The sequence below is a fragment of the Gossypium arboreum genome, chromosome 9 (genome assembly GCF_025698485.1).
Source record: "Gossypium arboreum isolate Shixiya-1 chromosome 9, ASM2569848v2, whole genome shotgun sequence".
Lineage (NCBI taxonomy): Eukaryota > Viridiplantae > Streptophyta > Magnoliopsida > Malvales > Malvaceae > Gossypium > Gossypium arboreum.
This window is the reverse complement of record NC_069078.1, coordinates 53,982,009-53,988,979: the sequence shown is the minus strand read 5'-3', so window position 1 is coordinate 53,988,979 and position 6,971 is coordinate 53,982,009. Positions and strand designations below refer to the sequence as shown.

Here is a 6,971-nt window from a genome sequence, read left to right as displayed (position 1 = left end):
TGTTGGATTTATGACACAAATGAGTTGGTGGCCTAGTGGTGATGGCGTGAGTTGGCATATAAGAGGACTTTGGTTGAATCCTTGGCATGCAAAGGTTGATTATTTTGCTATGTTGGGATGGCAAGAGTTGGTGTTGAATTTAAACTCTGATGATGGAGGGATCCCACATCGGTAAGCTAACATAGGAGTGGATGCGAAGCTGGCTTTAAATAGAGAGAACTATGAGGAGAGCAAAGGTACCTTTCTTGGCTGATCCCTTTCGCGTTATGGCGAGCTCGTTTGGGTTGGGCATCGGCTAGAAGTGCTTGGAGCGCGGATTAACTCCAGTCTCCTATCAGGTGTGTATTTATCACTACTCTTGTTGTTGGATTGTGTAGTAAATATTGGACTAGGCTAGGTGAATCGAATATCTGTGGCTAGGTTTGGGCTAAAAGGGCCACACGAGCGTGTGGGCCCATTTGGGCCGAGAATAGGCTTTAGGCCCATTCGTATTGTTATCCATGTTTAGAATACTTTAGTTTACCAATTACTGAAATGCCCTCGACTTGTAAAATTACCAAAGTACTCCCGATTTACAGAATTACCATTTTACCCTCAATTTACAGAATTACCAAAATACCCTTGGTTTATAAAATCACCAAAATACCCCTGGTTTGTAAAATTAGTAAAATACCCTTTGTTTATAAAATTACCAAAATACCCATTGTTTGAAAAATTACTAAAATACCCTCAGGGGGTAAAATTCTTGAAATACCCTTGTAGGGTAAAATTACCATTTGCCCCTAGGGTGTTAAATGACTATTTTGCCCTTGTGGGCAAGTGACTGACTTGGACTGTGTGATATAGACAACTTTGGAGGAGCAGCGAGGCTTGGAGTATCGACTTGGATAAGCTTGAATCGTATTATTGGACCCTGTGAAGGTAAGCAACTTATGGTCAATAAGGGTTCTTTGGCCGAATAAGGTAGGGTGGATTTTGAGTTTGTTAAGCATAACTTGTATGCTAAAAATGGTGATGAATAATTGTAGGACATCGTAAGGGATCTCAATGGCGATCGTCATGAAACAGGTGTGTCTAGAACACCCTTCTTTAGTTCAATTCGGCAAAGCGAAATGCCAAAATCCGGCATTTCATAGGCTTGTGAGTATCTGAATGCTCTCAAGACATAGAGTAATTATTAGATCTAGCACCACAAAGTGGTAAGTAAGTTTGTGTGACGTATCAACGTATTCCGGGAAAAGGGCCTCGATGGGCCAAAACTGGGCCCAATGGGCTTACGGCCCAATATGGGCAAGAGGTGGGCAAAGTAGCCTGTCAGTTAGATGGGAGAATCAAATTGCATAAAACTGATAAAAATTACTGAATTAGCTTGTGTAGTAGCGTAGATCACGAAATTACCCCTAAAGAGCAAAATTACTGAAATTACCCCTAAAGAGCAAAATTACCGAAATTACCCCTAAATAGCAAAATTACCAATATACCCCTAGGGTTTAAATTGGTGAACGCATGATTGATTACTCATGTATTTTGCATGATATGCATTTATTAATATCATTGCATGGGATTGGGGTATTAATGGAGGAAGTATCGAAAGTGGTTCAACCACGTCTTGGAGGCTTTGCCTCAATCGATGAAATTTGAGGCGTTCTTTACAACAATGGTGTGTAGGGTGGGTGGGTTGAGATATTCCCACATGGTGTGTAGGGTTGGTGCAGGCGGTGTAGCGGTTGGTGGGTTGAGTAGTCTTCCAGATGGGCTTGCATTCATTATTTCATTGATACTCATGTTCTTGAACCGGGCCTATGGGCCACATTGTTATGTTAAAAGGGCTAAGGCCTTGCTCATCAGATTCGAAAAGGGCTTGACCTCATGTACTATTATCTGAATAGGGCTTAGGCCCAATGGGCTCGAGCTGATTTGGGCTTTGGATGGGTTTCTGTATACACTGAGTTTTCCCAAACTCACCCCCTTCCTCTTCCATCCTTGCAGGTGAGCCCTAGAATTGGTGGACTTGGAGCTGGGCGGGATTCAGAGTGGCCATGAAGATTGATTGACGATTTTAAATAAGTTTAGCCTTTAATTTGGATTATTTTATTTTTATTATGCTTAAAGTTGTAATAAGGCCGCTATTTTTAATTAATTTTATTTTGGGGATTATTAAACTGGCTAGCACTAGGGTTCGTTTTATAAAATCTACTTGTTTTTAAAAGATCACGATGACGCATAAAGTTTTCATAAAGTAAATGTTTTCCCAAGAAAATAAATAATTTAAGCAAACGTTTTGCAACCTTAATCATTTTCTTAAGATGGTCATAATCAAGCAGTTTTCTCAAAATTATACAAGATGTTAGAGTGTGGCAATGGCGGTGTGCATGTCTAGGATTGGATCCAAGAGAGCTTGGTACTTAAGCGGTCAACGGACTCACCTCCTCTTTTCCGGTTTCCTACCGGTGCACAGACTTCCATTCACTTTAACCTTCTTTTAAAAGTATCTTTTACAACACCAACTCAGCTTTTCCAAACTAAGTGTTTTGAACGCACCAATGTGGCGCATCAGATCCGGTCATAACATCTAGGCCGGGTTTGGGGTGTTACAACCTCTCCTTTATGCTCTCAAGTTTCTGCTTGTCTAGCTACTCTAAAAATATTGTGATTTCTTGAATTGGAGAACTCACTCACGAATTGTCTCTCAATTATGGTGTTTGCCAAATATGGTGTCCTCTAAATGAATTAATGAATACCCCTATTTATACTTGTTAAAGCCCTAACATCCCTTGATATTTTTATCAAGGGAATCCCTTGATTTCTTCCCGTGTGTGGTTGGCCCTTGAATTCTGGAGGAGGAAGTGGACGATTTTACTATTTTTGGGAGGAGGAAGGTTGCTTGAATGTCACCTTGTTGATGTTGTCCCTTGGTGTTCTCTGTAACATCCTGATTTTCGGGTTTATTCGCGATTTTTAATATTTTGTAAAGATTTTTAAAATTTTGTATTTGGATGTGGAATTAGTATTTTGAGTAGGTAAATGGGCTTATAGAAGGTCCATGAGTTGGCCAAAACCAGTTGAATTTTTGGAATTTTAGACTTAGGAGTTAGGGGTTACGGCTAAGTGGCCTTAAGTGGAGTGATGGGTAAATTGCATCACAAAAGAGCCTTGGTTAAGTGGCAAGGGTGACGCCACTAGGCTCCTAGAAAAGTGGCGTGTGGAGCTTTGGGAAGGCAAGGGATCGATTCCTGTGTTGGCAAATAGATGCATTTATTTTTTAGTGCAGGAGGGTAAGTGTTGGAGTTCGGTGGATTACGGTAAAGGAGAGTTGGATCAGTTTAAATGCTTGGATTAAGGAGGGATAAGGGAGAGATTTAAGGATTTGGATGAGGCTAGGAGTTGGCGAATTATGGGAATTGAAGAGGGAAAAATCGGCAGGGGCTATGTTGTTAGTATTTTGGCACTTAGGGTATTGAGTGGTGCCGTTTTCTTCGCTTTAACACTTTAGGGTTGTTTTTCCTCTCTTTTTCCTCTCTAGCGAAACTACCACCTCCCTATTCCTCTTCTTCTATTTTTCTTTCTTCTTCTTCAAAACTATTCATCATACCTGCTATTCATCAATACTTTTGCGAATCCATAAAAGCCAAATCCTGTGATCATTGCTTGTGCCGATTTCTTCAAAGCCGTGTTCTCCTATGTTCTTTTGTTTTTATTAATTTGCAATTATCTTTTCTTAATCCTAGATCTCTGACCGCAATTCTACTTCAAGGTTGTAGCCCCACATTACCATCTTCTTCATCACACAAAAGCCGAAAAACCATAGATTTGGGGGCTTATAGCCGAAACTTCAAGACTTTGGGGAATCGAGTTCTACCGTCGTTTGATAGATAAATCTACACTAGATTACGTGGAAATCAAGTGGGAGTAAGGGGTAAGTACGTATCATCTCGGATCTGTTCTTATTTTGCAAAGTTAAGAAAAGCAAGTCCCTAAAATTAGGGAGGTCATCGATTTGGGCATATGGCTCTAAGAGTCTTTAACGATGTTTTCTTTCGGTGACTAGAGTCTTCTTAAGCGTTGAATCTAAGGCGTGGTTCATTGGAGCAATCGGATTCGAGCTAACTATCGATTTTGGCAAAAGGTAAGGTTTCAAAGGTTTTAGGGATATGGTTCGATCATGGATAAGTAAGTTTTGGGGTTTAGTGATTATGGTTTGTAAATAAGAACGTGCTAATAAATTGTAGGACATTGAAAGGGATCTCGAAGCGATCGTCATGAATCGGTGTGTCTGAACACCCTTTCTTAGTTCAATTCAAAAAGTTTAAATGTCAAATTCGGCATTTCATGGTCATGTAAGTATGTGAATGCTCTCAAGCCATAGAGGAATTGTTAGATCTGCACCGCAAGGTGGTAAGCACGTTCAGCGTGATGCTTTAGCGTATTTCAAAAAGGGGCTTGATGGGCCAAAGCGGGCCCAATGGGCTTACGGACCAATATGGGTAAGAGATGGGCAAATTAGCCTCATTAGGTAGATGGTGGAATCAAATTGCATAAAACCGATAAAATTCTGAATTAGCTTGTGCGTTAGCGTAGATCACGAAATTACCCTAAAGAGCAAAATTACCAAATTACCCTAAAGAGCAAAATTACCGATGTACCCCTAGGGTTTTAAATTGGTGAATCGCATGATTGATCAATGTTGTATTTTACATGATATGCTTTTATTAATATCTGTTGCATGGGGTTGGGGTATTAATGGAGGAAATCTTGAAAGTGGTTCATCCACGTCTTGGAGGCTTTGCCTCAATGACTGAATTTGAGTGCGTTCTTTTGCAACTGTGTGTGTGTGGGTGGGTTGAGATATTCCCCACATGGTGTGTAGGGCTGATGCAGGCGGTGTAGCGGTTGGTGGGTTGAGTAGTCTCCCGGATGGGCTTGCATTCATTATTTCATTGATACTCATGTTCTTGAACGGGCCTTTGGGCCACACTTTGTTATGTAAAAGGGCTAAGGCCTTGCTCATCAGATTCGAAAAGGGCTTGACCTCTGTGTCTTGCTATCTGAATAGGGCTTAGGCCCAATGGGCTCGAGCTGATTTGGGCTTTGGATGGGTTTCAGTATACACCGAGTTTTCCCAAACTCACCCCTTCCTCTTCCCTCCTTGCGGTGAGCCCTAGTTGGTGGACTTGGAGTCAAGGGATTCAGAGTGGCCATGAAGATGGATTGCCAATTTTAAATAAGTTTAGCATTTAATTTGGATTATTTTATTTTTATTATGTTTAAAGTTGTAATAAGGCCGCTCTTTTTAATTATTTTTATTTTGGGGATTATTAAACTGGTTAGCACTAGGGTTCGTTTATAAAAACTACTTGATTTTTAAAAGATCACGATGACGCGCAAAGTTTCCATAAAGTAAATGTTTTTCCAAGGAAATAAATATTTTAAACAAACGTTTTCAACTTAAACATTTTCTTAAGACGGACATAATCAAACAATTTTCTCAAAATTATACGAGATGTTAGAGTGTGGCAATGGTGGTGTGCATGTCTAGGATTGGATCCGGAAGAGCTTGGTACTTAAGCGGTCAACGGACTCACCTCCTCTTTTTCCTGGTTTCCTACCTGGTGCACAGCTTCTATTCACTTTAACCTACCTTTAAAAGTGTCTTTTACAACACCAACTCAGCTTTTCCAATCTAAGTAATACGGAATGTTTTGAACGCATCAATGTGGCGCATCAGATCCGGTCATAACGTCCAGGCCGGGTTTGGGGTGTTACATTCTCCAAGTAGTTCCTTCATTAGAGGAATGTGGTTGGGGGAAGAGAAGAACATGTCTCCTTGGTCGGTTGGGCCATCTTTTTCCTTAGTGGTTGATTTGGGCCTTTTCCTTCCTTACTGGGCTTGTCTAGAGATGTATAATTTTACGCCTAACATGTGAATTTCCACTAAGCCCATTTATTTCTTCAAAAAGAAAAAAAAATTAGTATAAAATTAATTAAAATAACACATTGTCATGGTCCTTAGTAAATATAATAGAATTATAAAGAAAAATTATAAGAAGTGTTTTCAACTATCTAGAATTTGCATAAGTTATCTATAAAAGAGTGTTGAAAATAACTACATATTTTAGAGTTGTCATGTAACGTGATGATCGGGACTTATTGAAGCTCACACTATCCAACTATCAACTCTGTAGACTTTACTCACTTTGTAACTCGGTATTGTGGCATGCATGTAGGTGTCCGTTTATGTGTTTCATATGAATGATATCCTGGGTTGAAGTTAGTTTAATGCTTAACCTTGTAAAGCTTTGTGCATACATGTAAAAATACATGTTTTGGAATGTTTGGAGGTTGATAGATAAGTTAATTATTTCGAAACAAAAATATGATGGTAAAATGGTAAAGTATGACACTCCTAGTGTATAATTAGCATGAAATGGTATGAGAATTTAATAGTAATGAATAATGTATATTGATGTTAACATATTTGATATGATTTATTGTGAAAAGGTGTCGATTGAGGCATATTGATTAGCTGATTGAAAAATGTTAAATGGTATGATTGAATGATGACTTGAAATGGATACATGACATGGTTAATGAGGTTGAAATAGTAAAAATTGTTTTTATATGTTTTGAAATGGTAATGTCTAAATGCATTGATAGATATGTTGGTTTGGATGACTTGATAGTAAGAAATATGGGTTTATGTGTTTTGCATAAGTGGTTGATTATGGTAGATACCTTAATGAGGCATATTGTATGGTTGATTTGTGTTAATGAATGAATGATGAAATAACAACATATGTTTGGAAGGAGTAGTGAAGTATGTTTCAATGATTATGATTTTATAGTTTTAAATGACATGCTTACATTTCTAATGAGTGAATACTAGTTTGATGGCTATAAGATGGTAAAATGGTTGTTTGTTTTATGCTTTAAATTGGTTTTATGCAAGACATAAGTGTGAAGTATGCATCAAT

General features: G+C 38.8%; 1 long non-coding RNA gene across 1 annotated transcript; it reads left to right on the top strand.

Moving 5' to 3' along the window:
• Window positions 1–223: 223 nt before the first annotated feature.
• On the top strand, window positions 224–2,162 carry LOC128280849 (uncharacterized). Its single transcript, XR_008271035.1, has 3 exons — window positions 224–338; window positions 847–921; window positions 1,990–2,162. It is a non-coding gene; the product is annotated as an uncharacterized LOC128280849 (long non-coding RNA).
• The last annotated feature ends 4,809 nt before the right edge of the window (window positions 2,163–6,971 follow it).